At 39.6% G+C, this 24,966-nt stretch overlaps 1 protein-coding gene across 1 annotated transcript in view; it reads left to right on the top strand.

Annotated features, from left to right (window-relative positions):
• The window catches only part of KLHL14 (kelch like family member 14), a 93,747-nt gene that overhangs the window by 2,206 nt on the left and 66,575 nt on the right, over window positions 1-24,966 (top strand). The gene's annotated exons all lie outside the window — the stretch shown is intronic.

Genomic DNA, 24,966 nt, shown 5'->3' with positions numbered 1-24,966 from the left:
GGACTCTGCCTTGAGAAGTCTCCTGCCCCTTCCCCTCTTTTCCTGCCTTGGGTGCCTTGGGCCAGCAGAAGTGCCTGGTGTGCTCAGAGAAGAAGGTTTTCATTTTCTCTGTCTGGAGTTCTAGTTGTTTTCTTGGGGTGGAGGGGGTGGTTTAGTGCATGGCGTCAGTCCCCTTTGGAGGTAGAGCTCCAAAACGCTTTGTCTATTATGGTCTCCACTGGAAATTGTGGTGTCACATACCCCAGCAAACTTTTCTGTCTTATGGGAAGGCTTTCCTTTTCACTTTCAAAGTAGAGCAAAGCCAGAGGTTTCAGGGTATCAGAGTGCATCACCCCTGATGGCTCCCATCTCAAAAGGGAGCAAGTTGAAAATTGGGAGGAGGGATGTCACCTAGCTTCTTAGTTCTGTGCACCTGCTCAGAAGTCACAAAGAAGTTGGGGAGTTGTTGTTGTGGCTGTTGTTATTTGGAATCTGTCCCTTGTGTGTATTGCAAATAGGGTTTCAGGTCAAAGGGGAGAGAGAAAGGATGCTTTTAAAAATGCTGCTGAGATTTTTTTAAGAAGAAAAAGACTGTAGGATTTAACCATCATGTTTTACTGGTTCCAATTTTAAAACCCTTTTCAAGGAGCCCAAGAACAGGGTTGCTTTCTCTTTTTAGAAAAAAGAAGCAGTATCTTTTCAGTTTCTTGTGACAAGACATTATGATTGCAGAGGCCAGGCAGGCTACCCCAGGCTAATCCACTGGAGTGTTTCGTGAGAAGTTACATGGTTTAAAATTCCATGATGGCATTTTCCCATTTAGAAGGTTGTCAAAAGGATTGGGTTCACCATGTGCAGCCTTGTGGAACTAAATGTTTATTTTTCCCATCCTGGTGTTTCCACCAGTCCCAGATGACTAAACTTTCAAGAAATGGAAGATATTCTCTATAGCTGCTTAGGCCGCACTGGTGTTCAGGTGAGGCCCACAGGAGGCATGGGAAACCTTGAACTTAGGGACCTTGTACGTTGATTTTTGCTAATATTTGAGAGAGCTGAGTTAATAAATTGTGGTGTCAAAAGATGATGGCAAGACAATAGCACAAGCAAGAATCCAAACCCCTGTGGGCTTGAATAGTGAACACAGAGTCCAAGTGGGAACAAGACTGTGGAATGTGTATTTATTTTGTAAGGGTGTTTCATTTGTCTAGAGGTTACCATCAAAAGCTTACCATCACAATTGTCGCTTAGTGTGATGGGCAAATGTCACCACACAATGGGCATTGATGATTAATATTCTGTTATTTAGCCTTTATAACTTCTAAATGACCTGCAAGTATGCTTAAGTTAGCACAGAAAATACATAGTGAGGATTCAGACAACATAGCTATAGTCCTGGACATACATTTCTTCCTATTTTTTAAAATATGTATTATCTAGTATAAATTCAAAAACCCAGAAGGGTGATAAAATTAAGATTTAATTTGTTTTAAGAGTAATATTTGGAAATGAGCATTATAAATTTAGTTCAGTAAATAATTTCTGAAGCACCCTGTGTACTTGTATGAAATAAGTATGTCTTAGGGTTCAATGTTAGAAGAGTTGACTTTCAAAATGCAAAATCTCCTTCCACCTTAGTCTGGATTCAGCACACTAGCTGGGGCCCGCTGGCTCTGTGCTGGTGGAAGGCTGAGATGCCAGGCTTCCCAGCCCTAGGACGACACCTTCCAGCTTCACTGGACCGTGTCATTTAAAGGATATGTATTGGTGTCTAACCACTGAATGCGTACAAGTGTCATGGATGCTGCAAGATTCTGATACTTCTGTGTAGGAAGAAACTGCATTTTCCTTTAAAAGAAGAAGATACAGAAAATAGTTCATGTGAACCTATTGTTGATCTCAAATTAACATAATTTAGATTTTGTTACAGTATTGGTAACTATAGTAATTTAATTTGTAGGTACTAATGACATTATTCTAATGTTAATTCACAGAAAGAATGCAAGAGTGATCATCAAGTTCTTAACTTTAATGTAGCAATCAATATCTTTATATCAGACTATTATTATAGTATCAGTGTAATACAGAAATGCTCCTGCAGCCTCACATGTGATTCAACAGAGAGATAAATGTGTTAAACAATTGTTTTTGCAATTGCATCACTTTTATTGAAGACAGTTGAATGGAAAAGGCATTCATTACATTCATTGCTTGTTGTCAGTTGTAGTTCTTGAAGTCAAAATACCAAAAAGTTTCTCAAATTCAGAAGAGGGGTTGGAAAATTAAAATTGACCAGTCAGTTGAAATAAGAACAACATATAAACAAATAAAATAACTTTGAAGGAAATTTACTTGTTAAGAATATGTTATGTATAGGAAATAGGCCTATTGATATAACAAAATTTAACCATGTTTATGAATATTATTAAATAATTTTCAATTTTTATTACATCCAGAAAGAAAAAGCAACGCAATTACAAAGACTTTATAAATACTCAAATTAATTTTTCATTTTTGCTCTAGTGGCTTCATTTTTTCTAAGTATGTCATTTATGCTCAGATTCGTATTTTATTGTAGCAGACCAAGCATTAAAGATAATAAATTAAAAAATAAGAGACTTATTTTCATGTATTCAAATATATACATAATTAATTTAAAACAACAAGACTTGAGTAGACAAAAAGTAAAATATTTTGAAGTGTTGTTTCTTTGTTATTATTGTTTTGTTCTATTGCAAGAAATACAAAACTTAAGAAACAAGTTCTTGAAAAAGTTCTGGAAAAGTGACTATTAAGAATTTCTAAAGCATGAAAATTGAATTTAATAAAGGGATATGACATGCAATATTTAGATCATTAAGAAGTAAACATCAGAACACTTAATAGTCTAAGTTTATCTTAAATAACCCAAAGTTTCTTTTTGATTTATATTTTTTAAATATTAATGCCTAATTTAGTAATTGTCCCAAATAAATCAAATTGGATTGGGGTAATTAAATTTTCTTTTACATTTCCATTGCATCTCACACAATGTACTAGTTAAACAAATGCTTATTGAAAGCTAAAGGAGTTAAGATTATAAAATTAAAAAGCCCCAGTGTGGCACTTCACCAATATCCTTCTCAATCTATGTTACTATTGTACATGACAAAAACCCATTGAACCTCCTCCAGGAAAACACCTGTAGTAGAAATGCATTCATGAGAATGATTACATTTTTAAAACATTTAACAACCAGCTGTTACAGTCCCATGTAGAGTTCTGTATTAGCATATAGTTTTTAAGATATTATATTTTGTAGAGGATAGAAGACTACCTTATAAAGACTTCACTTCCTACAAAACATAGCCTATTTAAGGATTTCACACAAATTAATGTAAAAATCTATTTAAACATCAGGAGTACTAATAATCTATTTGCTAAAAGGACCTGCAATTATTAAAAAGCCATTATATTTTCTAACACACAGTTTTATTTCTGTCTTGGGTGTTTAGAAAGTGTTGCTCTAAATGTAATACAATATTCTCTATTGGCTCTTTCTAAGAACTGAATAACAACCTTAACAAAACAAACTAATCTTGTATCTAGGTATTCTCTAAATTGTTACTTTGCTTTATACCAATTTGATACTCTCACATTAGAAGTTGTTAGGTAGTTAGATTTTCTTTCAGAATTTACTCAACCATTCAGAATACAATGTGTTTACTGCATGCAACAGGACCATTGATTACAAAATTATCTCCTATACCACAGGTGTGGGAGACAAATAGTTATATCCTACAATCAAAAGGCAATTAGAGTATGTATTAATACATTGTGTTGGCGAGGGGGACATATTGACAAAAATGGACATGTTCACATTTTAATTTTGCTTATATTTTCCCCATATTTAGGAACATGTGGAGGTTTACTTATTATCTGAGCTAATTTCTAAATATCTCAATTTTCCTGACATAAAAATGTAGTAAAAATGTTACTTTATTTAGAACAGCTATACTTCATACCAGGTGATGTTCTAAGTATTTTACATGTTAACTCACTTAATGCGCATGATAGTTCTAAGTGATGGGTACCATCATAAGCTTCATTCTGTAGATGGGAAGACTGGTGCACAGAGAAGTTCAGCATTTTGTCAATAATTGCACAGCTGCTAAGTAGTGGAGCCGAAGTCTGAGTCCAGGGAGTACGGCTCCTGAGCCTCCGTTCTCACCCACGGTGTTCAACTTCTTACTACGCTTCTCTCTATGCTAGGATATAATCTGGGGATTGTTCTTAGAGTTATATATAGACTGAAGACTTTCCTTTAAAAAGAAACTTGTGAGGGTTAAATATGCATGTATCTGGCTTTAAAAGAAGTTCAGGAGAGGTATTGTTCTAAGCCTTGGGCTGACATTTTTTTCCCTGTAAAAGGCCAAATAGTAATTATTTTTGGCTTGCAGAGGGTGGGGGGAGGCAGGCTGTCACATGATCTCTGTTGTCACCACTTTTCCCTTGTAGCACAAAAGCAGCCATGGAAATACATTAATGAATGGGCATGGCTGGGTGACAATAGTGTCATCCGTGTACACAAAGTTTCATGTAGGTTTCACATGTCATGAAATATTATTCTCCTTTTGATTTTTTCCAGTCGTTGAGGAATGTGAAAACCATCTTCTCTGTGTGGGCTGCACAAAAACAGGAGGGAGGCTGGATTTTTTCCCATTTTTTTCAAAGTTTGCTAACCCCATTCTTTGCACTTGGGAGCCAGCACTAAACAAAATGGACACAGAATTTTGTCCTTTTTCTAGTGGAAAGAGTCTCAATGATCTTTTCCCATACACTTGGAGAGAATTCAAGACGAAATAATTCTACCCTGCCAAGTTAAAATTTCAACTTTCCATAATAAGATGTAAAAATTTAAATAGTAATTCCAGGGAAGTAAATAGTAATTAATTAAAAATGATGAATGAGTTTCTCATTTTTCAAGCATATAGATGCCTGGATATAGAATCAAGTATAATAGATTGGTCATTATTCAGAAGAGGGTTAAATGTTATTTCCATGGTAGTTTAATAATTTCTAATTGGAAATTAGAGTAGCCATGTACACTTTACACACCACTCTCTTTGATCGACATGCATATATTCAGCAAACTAATCTAGGCATATAAATGAACATGTGAACAATTATTTTTCTAAATGCCAACCTGTATTTCCAGCTGCTTTGATCAAAGGGCACGTGTTGCCAGCACTGCTGCCCTCTGAGTGAATCAGCTGGGCTGAGTGCAGTGTGTCTGTGGGAGCTCTCTGCTGTGTCCTATGGGGGTAACTCTGGAGGGGCACTCAAGCTGTTGTGGGTTTGACCTGTGTGTTTACTCCCCCATTGGATAGTCACTAGACAGTGACTGCTCCGAATATTTCTATCGAAAGCACTTAACTCCCTGTCTGATTTTGACCCAAAAATATGAGTCCAACATGAATTGGAATTTGTCTTAAATACAACTCAGGTCGACCCTCTAGGATCTGGCTTAGCTCAGTGTGAGAGGTGAGCTGAAATTCTTTCACATTGGTCTGCCCTAATTAGTTATTAGTTCTGCAATTAAGGAGTTAAATAACGAGCTTGCTGAGTTTTGTCCCTATGATAGGGACTTACTGAAAAATAGAATGGGCCAATATGTTTTAAATAAATCAATAAAAATAAGAACTTTCAGTTTAACCACAGAAAAAAGGATTGTGAAAATAAAACAAAGCCTTGAAACTTTGATATAAACCAAAAGGTTCTTGCCCCGACCCCTAGATTTCTGTGCATTGGGGGGGGGGGGGTGGGTAGAATGACATCAGCTTCGTTTCTGAGAGGGCAGTAGAAAGCTGTTTGTGTGTGTGACACTTACAGGTGATGAATACAACAGGTAGCAGCCAGGATTACCAAAATGCCTGTATATTTTAATAGCATAAAACAAAATTATTCTAATTGGAAATTTATTCTGTATCTGTTTTGTTTCAAGAAAGCCATTTTAACAATCATTGTGCCATAAATGTTTATACCTTCTGTTATTCATTTAGAATTTCAGAAAATATATTTATTGTCATGTCCTTTCCATTAACTTCCAAAAGAATTCATGATGCTCGAGTTACTGATGACTGCTTTAAAACAAACAAATCAACTCTGTTATGATGGGGACAGGAGAGTGAGCTAACCAGAAAAAGGACTCTCAGTTGTAACATAGATGACACAGTGAATATGTCCATTTTACTATAAGCATCAGAATTAATATTAGTGAAAATAGGGTTAGAACTATTTGCATCATTAGAGGCAGTAAGATACTAGAGTTAAGTCTGCAATATTAAAGAAATGAAAATAACAACTCTTTATGATGTGAAGGAAGAAAATAAATCACAAGAAAATGAAAAGAGAAGAAAAACAGGCAATAAGAAAAAGGCAATAAAATATGGGAATTCAAAGAAATTATTAAGAGAGAAGCCATCTGAAAAAAAAAAGAAATAGGACTTAAAGAAGGATGGGCAAAGAAATTCTCAAACTTGGAGATTAGGTGTTCAGTATTTGTTGGACAAATAATTACAAATTTAGCAGCATTTAAATCATGAAATACCCAGCTTTTATCATTTAAAGGTGAACATAGAATTCCGTTAAAAGGAAAACACAGTCTTCAAAAGAATAAAAAAAGGTGTTTCCAAAAGAAAAAAAGAAGGTCAATCATGGTAACTTCATTCCTATAATTTGATTCAGTTCAATAATTATGGATTTGTAATATGAGTTAATCAAGACATTTAATAAGAAGCTCTTTGTTCTTGGGCTGAATGCAGTCTTCTCAGAAGTGTCAGGGTTCAGAGGGGACAGCCTGTTATGCCAACAGGAGGAAATGAAAATATTACTATGTTCTTTGTAAAATCATCTGAATTCCCAGAGTAATCGGAACCGATAGCAGAACTGAGTAAAAGGGGACCTTCGCAACCTTGGGCAGCTTTTCTAAACCTGTACCCATGACCGTATTGTGCCTGCAGTGGGAGCTTGAGAGGATGCACTGCAATTTGTCACTCACAAGAAGTTCGGCTATTGACCAGCCCCCAAATTTAAAATAAATTTATATATGCTCAAAGAAGTTCTGCTATTGACCAGCCCCCAAATTTGTACTGAGCATATAGAATGCTCCAAGCCCTGTGCTAGGTTCTGAGATGCAGAGTTGAATAAGACAGACGTGTTCCTGACTTCATGTAGTTTACAGTGTAGGGAAAAGAGGAAGTAATTACATACGTTAACCAGAGTGGTGCCACGCTCTATGGATTAGAAACAAGGGACGTGCTAGGAGACCGTAAGAGCTGCTGTGGGGTGCTGCAACCTTGTCAGTGTGGCCAAAGACTTTCTTGTCTCCAGAAGAGGTTAAGATGAGCCTTGAAAGATGAGATATCCAGGTCTAGGGAAAAGACAGCGTATGCAGCTGGGGAAAGCACAAGCCAAGAGACCAGAACGTACATGAGCATCTAGGCAGAAAAGAGTTTGGTGCATTCCAGGAGCTGAAAGGAGGTACATGTGGTTAGAGATTGAGCAGGAAGTATTGTCTAAATCATGGAGTAATTTGTAAGCTCTGCTAAGGATTCCCCCTTCCATGGATGAATTCCATAATGCAAAATTCAGCATGTTTTTTACCTTCAAAATCATAAACCTGAATGTATGTTCTACCCCCATACACTGATACATCAGTGAAATGGGTTATAGTTCTGGTCACTAGCATTTTGCTAACAATCAGCTGAGATAAAGAAACGTCTAAATAAACAGAAAATGCTCTTCAAAATTAATTTGTTACTAATTTTAAAAGATACGTTAAGCAAAATGGACCCGAATTCACATTTTGCAATCAAGAAAAATTGTGAACGTAGCTGGGATTCCACAGATGGCACAAAATTCATAAAACCAGGAGAATGGGGTTGAAAGGATCCCAGAGGTGACCACAAGGGCATCAGAAGGAAGTGGGGAAATTAGAATTTCTCACTGCTATCTGCAGTTTATATTTAATTCTTTAGAAAGAAAGCGATGGCCTTTTCAGCTCTTCAGGTCTTTCAATTCATCCTTTCGTAGAAGAGAGTCCCTCTTCTTTTTAATCTCATTGACTCAAGCTTAGAGGTTTCCTCTGCTGCTGCTCCCAGAGCCTCAGACGTGTGCCTGGGTCTCTGCTCCCAGCGCGCCTGCCAGCGGGCTGGGAAATTGCCCCTGCCCGGGGACTCCGAACTTCCGCAGCTCAGCTGGGCCACCGTATGGAGACTGGCGCACTGGAGGCTGCGGGGAAGTGAACTGAAGAATCACAGTCGGTTTCACTTCCCCGCCTTATGTGCCTTCAGGTGCCTCTGAAGACAGACGAGGCCAGTGAAATGGAGAAGAGGAGAAAGAAAGCACTGATATTAAAAAAGAAAGAGTCCTTTAAAATGTAGAGGCATTGTTGGAAAAATGTGGAGAGGTGGATGTATGTGTATCCACAGCCAACATGCATGTCGGGTTCCACCTTTAAATGTTCTGTACAGTGACTTCCGAGATGTGTTTTTATAGATAAAGGTCTATTTTGTGCGTGAGGATGGATGTGGAACCGTCACTGATTTCACAGTCTGGCACTGAGTGAGGAATTATTGGGTTGGGAAGGTCAATTTTTTTTTGCCAAAAAGGAAAATAGTCATATTTATAAATGCTGCTTAGAACAAAGCAGCAGACCACTGTCTGGTCCTGATTTTTAGCAACTTTCAAAACCACCCACACCTGTCACCACAGGCAAATGGAAGGGCTTGGGAGAGAGAATGCACGATCTGTGTGAGTCAGAAAGGGGAACTTTAAAGAAACAATTCCCGTGTTTTAAAGATACACACTGGGACCTCTGCACTTTCTACCTCACACGCATTAACAAGGGCTCATCGATACTACAAGGGATCCAGCCAGTGTTGGTGCATTAGAGAGGCAGGAGTGTGTGCCTCCTAGCACAGACCAATTTGGTGGATTGGTTACTATGACAACTGTACCACTGTTGTCAGTGGCAATTCCTGTAATCTCCCTGTTTTAAGGCTTTCACAAGTGTTCACTCCAAAATGACATTTGCAGGCAGGCACTACAAAGTGAAGCTAGTAGATATAGATATATATACAGATACAAATATAGATACATGAATGAGAGAGAGAATATGACATACTAGGAGGTACAAATAAAAAGATTATGTTATAGTGCACATATCTTAAACAGTTCTATTGCATAGAAATTGAGACCTAACAGTCAGACAGATACAGGTCAAACCCCATCTTGACCACATACAAGCTGACTTTCCTTCGGTAATTTATTTAGCTTATTTTCAGTTTTCAGACTGCATACCTATAAAGTGCACATGATAATACCCACCTCCTGAAGACAGTTGTGATTATTGGAAGGATTTGTATATAACACATCGTGGTGCCTGGATGCGAATACTTGACTAGTAGTTTTCATTTTTAGAGCAATGGTTCTGTTTGTATATAATCGCCTTTCTATTCACTCATGAAGACTCCCAGTGCCATACAACGGGTCCGTCCTAGAGCTGGACCCCCACGGCTTGCGTCCCAAGTGCCGCTCTGATAGGCATGTTAGATGGCGGGCCGTCTGACCCACCTGTGACCGGAGCTGCAGCCTGCTCCACCCACTCGGTTTACCCCTGTCAGCCACTGGGAAAGTCAGAAAAACCACGGTGGAGTCAGAGTAGACACTTTATTGAGATATAATTTGCATCCCATTCAATTCACTCATTTAAAGTGTATAATCTAATGGTTTTAGTATATTCACAGGGTTATATAGCCATGACCACAGTTAATTTTAGAGCTTTTTTGTCACCTCCTGAAAGGCCCCATACCTGTAAGCAATCAGCCTCCATTTCCCCCAGCCCAACCCCCACAGCCCTAGGCAACCACTAACCTCCTTTCTGTCTCCGCAGATCCATAGATTTGTTTATTCTGTAAATGTCATATAAATGGAGGCATACAATATGTGGTATTTCGACTGATGTGTTTCATGTAGCTTAATGTTTTTAAAGTTCATCCAGGTTGTAGCCTGTAGCCCTTCATTCCTTTTTACGGCTAACCAGGATTCAACTGTATAGATATACCACATTTTCTTTATTCATCAGTGTTGGGCATTCAGGTTGTTTCCACTTTTTGCTACTATGAATAATGTTGCTATGAACTTTCACGTACAAGTTTTGTGTGGACATATGTTTTCATTTCTCATGGGCATGTGCCTAGAAATGGCATTGCTGTGTCATGTGTTATATAGTTAACACTGAACAAATGTTTAAGCTTTTGAGGATCATTTTCCAAAGCAGCTGCACCATTGTGCATTCTCACCAACAATATGTACATGTTCTGCTTTCTCCACTCTTTGCCAACTCTTATTATCAGTCTTTTAGACTGTAGCCTTTTCAATGGGTATGAACTGTTATCTCATTGTGGTTTACGTTTCACTCATGATTAGTGATGTTGAGCATCTCTCCTTGTGTTTATTGGCCACTTTTATTTAGTTAGTTATTTAGGAAAAATGTGTATTTAAAATCTTTGGGGTTTTTTCTGTTAGTTTTTTTGGGGGATCTTTTTTTATTGAGTTGTGAGAGTCTTTAGAGCAATTTTAATGGGTTTCTTGTGGTTTGTAGATCATAGCCAGGACCACCTTCTGCAGGAATCAGCAGTTCTATTTGACAAAAATGAAGATGCATGTAGATGAATACTGGAAAATTCTCCAGATACGTTTATATGGCATATATGTCTATTATTTAAAATTTTGGTGCTTGGTGGTTGATTTTGTTGTCATTTGTTTTCTTTGTGTGATTATTTTGGCGTTATTCTCAGTTAGGCATTTATTTCTTAAGTAATAGTCTGGACTTGGTGTAGCAAATCTTTCACTCAAAGAAAAAAATAACCATTAAGCTATTTGCTTAACTTCTCTTAAAGGCACGTAAGGAAATTTTTATTCAAACTATGTTTATACAACAATTATTTTAGGGAAATGAGATAAAATTCTTTGGCTGCCTAGACAGTGATAAATCATAAGAATCACTGCAGAATAAGAAGAATATGTCAAAAAAAAAGCAAACCTAAGGACAGACAGCCTCAGTTGAAAGAGAATGCAGTGTCCCTTATGGGGTTCAGCGGGAGGCAGCCCAGCCCGGGAGTTTCAGTCACAGCTGAGATTCAGCTGAGGCCTCCACTTCACAGATTACCTGGGCAGTTTCTGACATGGAGAAGCTCATCATGATCATCACTTGTCCAGTTGCATCTTCCTTTTTTACAGCCTCCTTACGAGTCTCCTTAGAGACAAAAAATATCTGCAGCTCTTGATAAGAAATTACTACTCTTAGTAGGTTAGGTACTGTTACTTCACTAGCTGTTGCTTTGAGTGTGTGGCTATGGAAGAATATTCAGCAAACCATCTTCTAAGCTTAATGTTTATGCTTCTGGATGGAACAATTTCTCTTTTGATCGTGAATCTCTTTGAACAATCAAATTCTTGCTCTCTGTTAGAAGATTTACTTCTCTACTTATAACAAAGATGACTTCAGGCTATCATCATAGATCTGAGTGCAAAATCGTACAAATTTTAACATAACTTTTTTAATCTGGATATTCAAGGGGTCAAAGTGTTAACAAAGTGTCTGATAATGTTATGGTGTTGAGCATGCACTACCAGCAGATCCCGAGAAAACAGATAAGCTCTCTAAAATTAGTCTTGTGTGTGTGTGGGTGTGTGTATAGAGAGCAGGCATCTCCCCTTAGCAGAAGTGTTGGGGACACAAAGGAGGGAGCGCATTCTAGGCAGTCCCTTCAGAACCCCTAGGAGCCTAACAAACTTCAACTGTCACTCATTCTGATATTCAAAATTTGGGGTGGTGGGGGGAAGCAGACAAAGCAAAACTGAAATGTTAATCACTCTGATGCACTCAAATAAATTCAAGGTGGGTGATTTCTCCAGAGCTGGGAAGCAGCTGACTAAACCAGCCCCAAGCAGTGTAAGTAGAAACCCACTCCAAGGAAGGGCCCCCCTTGCACAGGAAGGAGCCCCTCAAACCTTCAAACCTTCCACCAGCTCAGTCAAACTGAGAGCTCAGGTTCCAGAAAACAATCGTCTTTTTGATCTAGAAAGAACCTCACCGCAGAAAGATGTTTCTGGAGAATGCTTCACGTTTTTTATGGCAAGGAAATTTTAGAGTCTCGGAACATAAGAAACACTGAACATTTCTGAAAGCACAAGGAAATAAATGTATGTCTATAGCCTTCTAGACGCTAATTAACGTCTGCCACAAAAGCTTATGCAAAACACTTCTCTCCACTTAGTTGTATCTGTGCTTTCCCTCCTTGTTGCCCTTCCTCCACTGGAACATTGCTACCCGTTAACATTTACTACATGTGCCCAGTAGCTGCACACCAAGCAGAAGTAGAGCAGGAGCCTGCCTCCTCATTTCCTAATTCCCCATTCAGAGGGTAGTTAGTCGGTCGACTGCTATAAAGCATAGCTGTTGTGTAGTGAAAATTAGGAAGCCCCCTTCTCAAGGCAATAATGTGAATTTGACCATAGCAGGCTCTTTCTCAAGTGTCAGTTCCCACAAGTGGGTGTGAGGCTCAAAGGTCCTCAATTCCCACAAGTGGTGTGGGACTCATGCCCTACGTTCTTCTTGGCTGGACAGTTTTGTTAAGAATGGCTAGATTAGACTTCTTGAGTTGCCATAACAGAGTAACACATGCTGGGTGGCTTAAAGAACAGAAACTTGCTTTGTCACAGTTCCGGAGGCTAGAAGTCCAAGATCAAAGTGCCAGCAGGGTTGGTTTCTGGTGATGCCTTTTTCCTTGGCTTGTTGATAACCACCTTCTTGCTGTGTCTTCACACGCCCTTCCCTCTGTGTGCACAGGGAGAAAAATAGAGAGAAAGAGAAACATTGATTTGTTGCTCCACCTATTTATGTGTTCGTGGGTTGACTCTTGGATATGCCTGGATCCAGGATTGAACCCACAACCTCAGCATATCTGGATGACAATGCTCTAACCAACTAAACTACCTTATCAGGGCCACTTCCTTTTCTTACAAGGACACTAGTCTTAAAGGATTTGGACCCCACCCTGATAACCTCATTTAAACTTAATTACCTTGTAATGGAGGTTAGGGTTTCAACATATGAATTGAGGAGGGGAGACACAATTTAGTTCATAACTAGGGTTGAGAATAAGACACAAGGAATTAGAAAATATGTTAGGGAAGTTAACTGAAATGTTGCTTTTCAACTGGCTTTATACAGGCAAAGCTCTATGGGTGGTTGAGCAATTATCCAAGTCAGCAATATATTAATAGCTCTTGCAGTAGTACAAAGCTAGAAGAGAAAAAATGGAGGTCCTCTTTCCTCCGCCCCAGAAAATCTCGCCTCAGTAGTTCTTTTAAGAATCAACCATAGAGTTTTTTAAAAATAAAATATATCTCCTTCAATAAAAGATATCTTCTCCAGCTCTACCCTAGAGATTCTAAATAAATCAACCTGTAAAGTGGACCCAGGAACCTGCATATTTGGAAACATCCCAGGAGGTTTTGTTATCAGAATTTTTAAACCACACTTTGAAAATCATGGGACTAAACAAATAATTGCTTGTTTTCCAATTTGCTGCCTATCTATAGAAGATGGGAGAAAAATACTGATAGTAGCTCATTGAAAGAAAAGCTTGATGAAAACTTGTTACAAAATTAAAAGAAATCTGAATAACTCACATAAAAAGAGAGAGAGAGAGAGAGAGAGCAATGAGTCAGAGGGAAATTTACAGGAATTACAAGACTCCAGGGATTTATTTCACGATGGTGAAATTTGGGTACCTAGCTCTAGAGAATTTTCAGAATGATTCAAGCGATGCAGTATAGTGTCCACAATATAGCGTCAGAGAATGCAGTAAATTTCCCCAGAATAATTTGTTTCTGCCTGTCAAAGACCTAATCATTGAAAAGGACTGTGTCATGGTTTGGCTGATTGGGTGGGTCTTGGAGGCTTCTGCACATGTCCTTTGGAGATGATGGATATGGGAGGCTACCCTAGACCTTGCAGAGCACTGGAGCTAAGGTTTACTTAGTTAGCCCCTCCAGGGTTGGCGAAGCAGCAAAGAACAGAAAGAACTAGCTCCCCGTGGGGAGGGAGAGGAAGAGAGGAGGAGGATGAGAGATTCCCATTTCACTCCCAGCAGCAGGGTGTCTAAGCTGGATCCCACAAGCCACCCCTCATTGTCTCACCCCGGGCCTGCCACAGTCTTTCCTGCGTATCTATCCCAAAATAAGGGCAACCCTCTTCATTTATCTTAACTCCAGGATGATTTCATAGACCCATTTTCCCCCTAAAAACACAGTCTGACCCATTTAGAAGCTATCAGCTAAAACTCCCTTCTCTGGAAGACAGATACCAATTTGTTGCCATGAATATTCCAAGAGAAGCCCAGAGTAATCTATTTGGTTACTAACTAACTTTTCTCACTGTATCCTTGCACACCGCTCCTGCGGTGACTGTCCCACTGGAAACAGCCTGCTTGCTGGGAGGCTGGCTCCGGCCCCTCAAACAAGCTTCCTCACTTCCCACCAGAAATCTCTCCCTGGAGTTAGAGTGATGGGCGAAATCAGTACCTAGACCATCAGGTGAGGTCCGTCCTTGCTTCCCCTCCACATCATCCTGAAAGGCTGAACTTCTTTCTTTGCAATGTGATTGTGTTGAAATGCTCATTTGTACTGTATGCCCTAGACACTCAGACAAGTCATCTGTGGGGAGGGGATGTTATATCCTAAATTCGAACTTTCAACATTATTCTATATTGTTGTGTCTTTCTGCATTTTTGCTTGTGCAGCAGACATCAGAGTTTCCTGGGGTCAGGAAGTCACTCATCTCTTCACAAAGCCAGCCAGATGGGAGGCAGAGAGAGAGAGAGCAGTCTCAATAATGAGATTGGTTCTCAGGAGGCGGCAGAATCTCATAATTGGGCTTTATTAGGAGTTTAAGTGCAGGCATTACATGTGAGTTCATCACTAACATGAGAGTGATGCTTTATCTCCTTTTGCCACTAGGCTACTTTTCGACAGGCTGCACAGACCCACTTCTCTCCTGAGCAAGGAGAAGCACTGGCTATCATCACACAAACACTGCTGGTCCCCTCCCACTGGTTGGGTAGCAAGCTTCTGTGCTAGTGAGTGGAGAGACCCTGCACCCCGCTTGCAGGAGGATTAGTCTAAGAGGTAGTACTTGCCACACAACCTCCTCACAGGGATGTGGGGAGGATTAAGGAGATGCTATTTCCATTGCAGTTTATGCTCTTCCAAAGAAAGGCATTGAGTACTAGACATCAGAATTAGGGATTGTACAGGTAACCTAGAAAAGAAGATATTCAGCCACTTCTCATTGCTAAAGGAAGCTTTATTCTGGGAGGTGGGGAAGGAGGAAAAAGCAGTGAGTAGGAAATTGGCCAGAAGCCATTGTCCCTCACGAAGCAAAGGACGAGGAATGAAGTGTGAAGGACTTTGTGCAGTATAACGACAGACCCATTCTGGCCCTTGAGACTTATAATCTAAGTCTTTTGGGAAACTTGCATTTCATGATTCAGATGAAGAGCTTAAGACGATTCTGTCATCGTTGTCTCTGCCATCGTTAGTCAGTCTATAGGTTTGGTGGCCGGAGAAATGTGTCCTGCACCTACCTGCTGAAGGACATGGTGGTGTTCTAGAATTAGTATATGTCAGGGAGGAATTGTGGGAGGCCCTACAGGGGCTGGGCTGGGCTGAGGAGGAAGGGAAGGGAAGGTGACTAATTAAAATGACTAGATGCCAAGCTACAGTCACTGAAGATGTTGATCTCATAGTCAAACATGTGAGCGGCTGAGTTGGAATTGACTAGGTTTTCAGAGGTGCAGATTTTAAAGTCCTAGTTTCTTTTATTTATTATAGGGAGTCTTCAACTATGGTTTACCTCCCACTGGTAGGTTTTGAGACAATTTCAGATGGTACACGAGAAAATTTTTTTCTAATTTATTTTAATAGTTTAGATATTACTATATTTTTATATTACTAGATTTTAACAAGTATTTGAGGTAAAACTCAATTAACCCATGAAGCCCATGATTCATAAATATAAGTGCTTAGGGCACGATTCTCAATACTGCTTGCACATGAAAATCATGCAGAAAGCTTTAAAAAAAACCACCAATGATGGGTTTCATCCAACATCATTAAATCAGAGAGGTGCCCTCATCCTAGGTACATTTTCTAAAAGTTCTCTTAAGAGCAGTCAGCATTAGGACACACAAGGAAAGACGGCAATTGAAGACTTCTTTAAGTGAGCGGTTTTAAATAAAATATTAAGTAAGCAATATAGAATGTGGATATGGCAAATATAATGAAGAGCCTGTGTTGTGCCAAGAACTGAAATTCGGTAAATCTCCTGCCGCTCTGGGTGGCTCCCGTTCTGTCCAGCAACACTGACCCTGAAGAACAAAATGATAAACAGAAATATCCAATCAAACTGGTGCATGTGGTGGTGTGGCAACAGCAAGACCAGCTATTTGGACATGGTGGAGTAGGGATAAAAGATGGGGGTGGGGCAGGGCTGGGTGAAGGCATCAGGGTAGGTGTGAGAGTGAGTCAATAAGGCTGTCCATTCCCCAATGGGCGACGTTCTGACTCTTCCAGCCTGGAGTTCAGAAACGGACCTTTCCCTTGCTCCCTTTGGCCTTCAGACGCCACCTCCACCCCACGTGCTGACTGGACCTTAAAACAGGGTTAAAAAAGGAAGGGTGGTAAAGACTCGGTAATGACATGTCCCTGGGGAGTCCCTGTGATTACAAGTGACCCGGACTCTTTTCACCAACTCATTCTTTTGTTTACCATTTCTCCAACCATACAGAAAGCATTTATGGCCTACCTCCTATACTTCTTTTAAGTATAGCCAGAATGTTTCTCAGTAAACATGCACTGTCTTTATAATAGGATCAAACAAATTCTTAAAAGGACTTCATTTTAGAAAAACGAAGTATGTCCATGACTGACCCCTCTCTAGTCACCACACAGCCAGACTCCTGTTGGGAGAAATGTCAGGAGACAGGAGCCAAGGCCATGCCTGAGAATTGCAGAAAGGCTGTGTGAAAAAGCCCTGGAGATATTTCCTCTGCGAAATGGAGGAAATGCAACCTATCCTGATGCACTGGAAAAAGTGCCTGAGACCCTTTTCCTCTATCCTTTCATCTGTTAAATGGGGATAATGATACTTTGTGTTTACCTACCTCAGAGAGGCATTATCAGGCCTATTTAAAGGCACTTCCCATGAAAGCTGCTGTGTAATTACCAAGAACAACTATGATAAAGAAACCTAAATACAACAGCAAATCAGCTGGAACAAACTCTCAGGGGAGTTTACTTCTCTGGAAAATTTTAAGAAAAGGGTAGCAGCTCTCCTCTGGGGACTTGGGGCGCCATTCTAGCTGGAAGTTTAGAGGAGGCTGCCTGCTCTTCCAAGTGTCCTCCTGGACGACCACTCAGGACCTCCTCCACTTACTTTCCCCAATGGTCTAAGCAGTTTCCATCTGAAGTTCCTCTTTCAAGTGCTTTCAGCCCTTCGCTCAGAAACTCTTATCCCTGGAAAGACTCTCAAACAAGGCATTTACCTGGGAAAGAGAAAGAGAGAGAGACACAGGCAGAGGCAGAGAGAGAAGGGAGGTTGAAACTTGTATTTTACAGGTGGTAGGGTACAGGGAATTTCTTAGTAGTTTTGGAAAAGGGGATTGGAGTTGATCACTAATGTCCAGTTGTGCTGAAATTCATCAGACAAAGTAGGCTGGGTCGGTTAGACAGGAGCAGGAGTTCAGATGGCAAAGACAGTGCCACAAGGACAGCTCGGGGAGAGCCAGTCCCGCTGAACTGGGCCAGTGGGAGTGTGGTTGGGAAGCAGAGACTGATCGAGGACACATTGCAGCTCTAGAGCTTGTGCCACTTGGTAAACATTAAATATAGTAAAAAGGGAGAAGAGTCAAGTTTTATTACCATAAAACTTGGTGACTTGATATCATAGGTTTTGATGACTTCCTTACCAGAGAGACAGGGCAGCCGAGAGAGTAAATTGAATTTATGAATGAGATCTGGATCAATGCCACTGCAGGAAGCCTAATGGTTTTTATTTTTATGAAGCACGTTTATGCAGTAAATACAGGGTGGGGCAGAAGTAGGCTTACATTTGTGAGTACACAACACGCAGAGTTTAGTCTTATTATTTATCTATCATTCTCTTCTTTTCCACACAAACAACTGTAAACTTACTTTTGCCCCACCCTGTGTTTTGGCTATTTAAAAATGGTGCAACCTATGGTATCTGCAAGGATTCTAAGCACCCCAAAAATATGCCAAAATTCCAAGGATTGATTTTCAACCAAAATTCCAAGGATTGATTTCTAAGGTGTAAAATGATCATTTTTAATTGATTACTAGGGTAACTCTGTAAATATTTTCCACGTGCAACCCATATCCCAGATCTGATATAAAGATCTGATAAAATTGTTATGGAGGGCTACAACCCCTTGTCTTGTGGAAAGCCAAAACGCATCCCCATTTCTGTGAATGCCCGGGGCTTGCACCTTCCTGGCTTTTCCTGCCTCCTCCTCACCACTGTACATCACCGCTGTCCCACCAGATGTGAAGTTGCCGATCGCTCACTGCTTGTGTAAAGTGCTGAGCCATCATAGGTTTGGCCAAGTCCACTGAAGTCGGAAGGTCACAGGAAAGAGTCATAACATTCCAATCTTCCCCAGCCTCTCCCTTCTGGGTTATGTGGGGAGTGTTCATTTTTATCTCCCCTCATTATGCAGAGAGGCATCAACGGCACAAAGTGGCTTTTATTTGTTGAAGAAGGTGGTTTTCTTTACAAGTAGCAAAGATTTATCTTTTCATTACACTTAGGTGACTTCACTGAGCCCTCAAAAAATTCCCACTTCACAGATGAGTTCACTGAGGCTTTAAGAGGTTGAATACAAGCTCAAGGATATAAACAATGAAGTGGTAGAAAGAGAATGTAAACCCAGTTAAAATTAACTGGGCCGATGAAAGACTGGATAATGTTTATTCACCCCAGTTTACTCTGCCACTTTAAAACCACTTCATTTTTTCATGAAAACTTTGTTTAAAAAAATAAAGAAAGCCCACACTCTCCTAAAGGCCATGTATGGAGAATGACAGAGTAAAAACCTCAATGATTTGGTATCGTTTTAGAGAGAAAGAGTCAGGATAATTAAAGTAGCTGAACAATGGAAATGCAACTCTATTGTTTTTAAGTAATAAAACTTACATGACATAGGCCACTTGCTTGTCACACCTGCAAATTACACAAAGGTGTAGCTAGTACTGATGATGGTGATGGCAATAAGGATGAGGAAGACGGTAGTATTTATTTAGCACTGTTTTAAATGCTTTACACATATTATTTCTTTTAATCCTAAAAATTTTAAAAAGCTATCTTAGGTCTGTTGTTTTCCCTACTCTATAAATAAGGTTAAAGAGAACAAAGAGGCTGCCCCAAGGTCACTGAGTTTGGAAAAGCGGAAGCCAGGTGTCTCAAGTTCCCTGAGGCTCACACCCTTAAACACCAGGTTGTCCTGCTTCAAAAACTGTGATGTTTTCAGTGGATCTGCCCACTAGGATGAGGGAGAGTGCTATGAGGAAGAAGGAATGTATCCATCTCCTTCCCACCAGTACCTCTGGTGCTTAGAACAGGACCTGAAACATAGTGGGGACTCAGTAATTATGAAAGAATAAATAAATCAAAACGAAGTGCCTAAACCGGTAGAGAATATAAAAAAAAATTACAAACAGTATTGCATTTGGTGTTGGAAATGTTTAACTAGAAGAAATAGAGGATAGGGAAAACCTGGCTTGAAAACACTTGGGCTTTAAAAAAAAATCTGTTTGTAGTGCGCTGGAAGCTAACAGGAATCCAGCACCGAGCTGTGGCTGCTAAGACTATTGTGATTTTAGAAAACCTTGAAAAAGGTGCATATGTTATACCACATACCACATTTTCTATATTGTGGCAATCTGACCTTCACATTTTTGGAAGGGACAATGATAGTGTGGAGATAGTCAGAGGAAGTGGACAGTATGTTAAAGGAAACGAAAAGTTTTTCAGAAAGAAGTGGGCGTTTTCAACATGGGAAAGAGAAGGCATGTGGCAACCACCTGCCAGTATTTGAAGCGCTGCCGTGACACAGAGGTGAAAACTTGCTCTTTCTTTCCAGAGAGAGAAAAGAAAATGAATGGATTTTCAGCTCATCATTAGGAGAAAAAAATCTATCTAACACAGCTGTCCATTAACTTTCTGCGACAGAGTCAGTTTACAAAAGTAAGGCCCACTTCATTATGAATTTTTAACTGACAACAATAATACTTATGAAAAAACTATTAAAAGGATTTCTACGTTATATAGAAAACCAGACCAAGTCAGTGGCCCCGTCTGGCTGTCTGTTAGAATCAGCTGAAAGACTGTGCAACTATTGTTTTTTTTTTTAAGATTTTATTATTTATTTATTTAGAGGGGAAGGAGAGAGGGGGAGAAACATCAATGTATGGTTGCCTTTTGTGCATTCCCTGCTGGGAACTGGCCTGCTGGGAACTGGCCTACAGGGAACTGGCCTGCAACCCAGGCATGTGCCCTGACTGGGAATCAAACCGAGATCCTCTGGTTTGCAGGCTTGTGCTCAATCCACTGAGCTACCCCAGCCAGGGCCCAGCTATTGTTTTTGAAGGCCCATCCCATTGAGTCATAATCTCTGGGAATAATGGGGACCTGAGAATCTATGTCAAGAATCTATCTATTACTCTGTTGTGTACTTGAAAAATAATTAAATAAACTTTTTTAAAAAAGAGAATCTAAATTTTGTAATCCTCTCCGTGATCCTGTTGATTTACCAGATTTGGAAATCATTGAACTAGATTACTTCAAACTTCTCTTCTGACTCTCTGATTCAGTGATGCTTAGAAAACTACAGAATATTTTCCTTAATAAATAAATGAGAATTATTTATTATTTGCGAAGTGAATTTAGTCTAAATGTACATTGGTAGCTCTAAACTGCTAACAGGCTACCTGATTTCTTAAATAGGTTAGTTTTTTTCTTTCTTTCCTATTTATTTATTTGTTTGCTTATTTATTTATTTGTTTTAGAGAGGGGAAGGAAGAGACAAAGAGAGAAAGAGAAACATCAATATGTGGTTGCCTCCCACGCATCCCCCAATTGGGGACCTGTCCCACAACCTAGGCACGTGCCCTAGACCAAGAATCGAACCAGTGGCCCTTGGGTTTGCAGGACAGCACTCAATCCACGGAACCACACCAGCCAGGATAAAAACTTTTCTTTCCATCTAATGATAACTTTATGCATCATGGAAAAAAAAACCTTTATCCGGCCTGTTTCCCAAGTATTAAAGTTCCAAATCACTGAAATAAAAATAAATGAGACTTTACTGTACTTAGGAAACCAGTATGATGAAAAATTTGTTTACAGCAGGAGGTTTTAGGTCATCCTTCAATCATTCATCCTGGGAACCAAAGTACATATGCGCATGGGCACACACGCACACACATGCGCATGCACACGCACAAATGTGACACATGGCAAATGTTGGGCAATTACTGAGCTGGAACAAAGGATGTCTTTAGATCCCGTCTCCTTTTTAACCACATATTTTTCTATGTAGGAATCTAGAGACTCAAATCAAAAGCATCCAAGTACTATTTTAATCATGACATACTCAGCTCTTTGTTTCAATTTCTCTAACTCCTCACCTTGAAAATGCATTACTTCAGTCAAGGAGGTGCTAAGATGGTAAGTAAAAAGAAGTATTTTTAAAATATTAACATATCCGAAGAGAATATACACATTTTGCCTGAATTGTTTCCCTACGTAAAGAGCTTTTGAAAAGTAAGCCATGTAGCTATGTGAAGGAACTCTAATTATGCAGTAGAGGCATGTTCGTAGATTTCGCCTAATCTAAAATTAAACCTGTAAGGCTTGGCTGGAATTATTTAGAAAAGAATCATTGAAACCCACTTTAGCAGGTTAATTCTCTGAATTTTGTTTTCCTAGTTCACAAGGTATCTTTTTCATGCTGTTTTCAAATTGAAGTTCACATATACCTAACAAATAGGATAATAATCGGAGTTCTCAATATCTGATACATATCATTATTACCTGTCATTATTGTAATTTTCACGATTATAATTGCACATTGTAAAAGGAACAGAAGCTTTTCTACAGGAATTATTCACATGTATTACTTTCTAGGAGTAACTGAATAGTTGGCATTGCATTTATATCGAAGTAAAAAATGTAATGGGTTTTCTCATTTGTTTTGTTCTTAAGAAATGTAAAGTAATCTTTATTAGGTCCCTTTACAGACCCAGAAAGGTTCATAGTTTTATGTAATGTCCAAATATATACTTTTCTTATAACAAGGCTGAAAAGGTAGCCAATAAATTAAAGTAATAATGTTCCAAGAACAAAATCATAACAATTAGGTAGTGAAGTCCACTTAATTAGCTTGCATTTGTATCCGTAAACTCAGCAAGAATCTCCATGAAAAATATTACTTTTCTTTTTTAACTATTTAATGAGATCTGATGTGTTGAAGTAAAGCCCTCTTTATACCGTCAATATCTAAAGACTGAATAATAATAATTGACCTTAGAGTTTACACAGAACTTTCCTTTTCACTCCATAGTAATTAACCCTAGAATCCAGGTCATCTGGGTCTAAATTAGAAGTTATAGTAAAATAAATCTTACAGATTAAATTTGTATTTAAAGACCTCAGCCTGGTAAAGTAGGAGGCCTGTGTCCGAACAGTGTCCGCCACTTGCTCAACTGTAGGAACTGCCTCTGGCCCCCGCAGGGCGGAGCTATTATTCCTGCCATGTAGGGCTGTTTCGAGAGTCAATGGAGGAAATGGTGAGAAAAACACTCTAACGCATTTTGTTATTTTACATGTTCTTTCTTCTGTACTATGCTACTTCTCACGTGTTATCCTATTTTCGGTTTCTATGTGCTTCACCTTCGCACAGTAGAGTTTTAAACTTCATTTGGAGTTAAATAATGTCAGCACTGGGTTGGGAAATTGTGTAGCAAGCTGTAGAAACAAAAATGCTCTAAGGAAAATATCATAACAAATCGAAAGAACAAGGACATAAAACATGCAAAATAATTAGAATGTGGCTTCCCTCACGAAGGAGGCCACATGTAATGAATTCGAAGCGGTGCTCCTTCCCAGACAACACACAGCCAATGAGGGTAGATGAGGTTTCCTTACTTCCGTGTAATTCCTCATCATAATCCCTGACAAGGCCTGGGTGGTGTAGAGATTTATCTCAGTTTGTGGAGAGCTTCCATGGCTGCTATGCTAGCTAATCCTTTGAATCATGTCATTGTTGGCAGTGTCGAAGCTACCATTTGCCAGCTGTTCGGTGGCTTACATGTTGATAGTCTCAGTCCAGTTCTTAGGGGACAGGTGGTAATGACTGGCTCTTTGGGCAGAGAAGACAAAGATTCTGGGTTTTTTTTTTCATCTGCAGAGATGGTCCATTTAGGTCAATGTTGAAAATCACCAGTGATTGGTCCAGGGAAGCTGCCTTTATTAATTAATAAAACGACATTACAGACATATTTGAGTCATGCAGTTATGTCCCTTTGTCACTCCTGTAATGCATTTTAAAAGCAGTATATGTATTTAAGTGGTAAAGATTTCATTATATTGCTTTAGTGACCCCACCATTGGAATGAGCCCTTTCCGCTAAGCCTAACTAGCAGATATTGGTCAATCTGCCTATATCTGCAGTCTGGCAGCACATAAATGTGTCATGTCACAACAGCCACAGAATTGTGACTTCCAGCTGAACAGGTCTGTCTACACAAGGTAATTGACAGCAACCTAAAAAGTTTTTTTTTCTCATCTTGATTTCTCTTATACTCACAGAGTGGTATAAGATTAAACCAATGGTGGATTAAAACTACAGTATTAAAAAATAGTCTTATATTAGTTCTGTAACCATGCATTTAGATTATATGACACATCAATTTTGTATATACTCCTCAACGTAAAAGAGAGGTCCCTCCTGCCCTGAGTTTCCTTAACCCATCTCAACAAACCACCCCAATCACTGAAAACATCAACATATGGAGCTCTTTGCTATTGAATTCTGTTTTTATTTCCCAACTACTGGTCTACAAGGGTACAAGTTCAAAGTACTTTAAATGCAGAGAAGTTGAGTTTTTTGTCTGTGGCAGAATTAACATCGCATGCCAATACCACATTCGGCATTCTTCTGTAAGTATGGCTCCTCCTGTTAACGAGTCCCTATTTGGAGTTTCTTCAGAAGGTATTTTTCCGACTGAGGCATACACAATGCAGTCAGTGGTGCCAGAGTTTCATTAAAGGAATTCTCTTGTTCCCTTCCTTCACGTGGAAATGCCGTTAACCGTATTACCTTAACTCGCCCAACGTTGGGTTCTTAACCAACAAACAGTGCTTCTCCACAGGGCATATTTCACCAAGCGTTCTTGAACCTGAACGAGGGTTGAGTATGTAATAATAGACTCGGAGCCACACTGTGGCTTGTGATCATATTTAAGAGGAACCCTTTTGTATTTATTGACTTTTTCCTTCAATCATGCTTGTTCTGATTCTTTCACCACCACCTTCAGCCTTTCAAGTAAATGAAAAGTTCAATTACATGTAAAGAGACAGTTAAATCAGCAGGCCCCTCGTAGGGGTCTGGGCCTCCCCTCCCTGCTCCAATCACAAGTGTGCTCAATCCATTACGGTTCCTGAGGATGTACATCCATCAGGCCGAGTCTGCCGGCCAGGGTGCATCCTATAGCTTTTACTGCATATGAGACAGTGCAGGCCTGTTCTCAGGAACTGCCAGGCAGACTGGGAATCACAGTCACGGTTAATAGCAGTGAATT

Source organism: Sturnira hondurensis, unplaced genomic scaffold (genome assembly GCF_014824575.4).
Source record: "Sturnira hondurensis isolate 20B ecotype Veracruz unplaced genomic scaffold, ASM1482457v3 Scaffold0001872, whole genome shotgun sequence".
NCBI classification, from domain to species: domain Eukaryota; kingdom Metazoa; phylum Chordata; class Mammalia; order Chiroptera; family Phyllostomidae; genus Sturnira; species Sturnira hondurensis.
The sequence above is the reverse complement of the archived record's forward strand: the minus strand, read 5'-3'. Positions and strand labels throughout refer to the sequence as shown.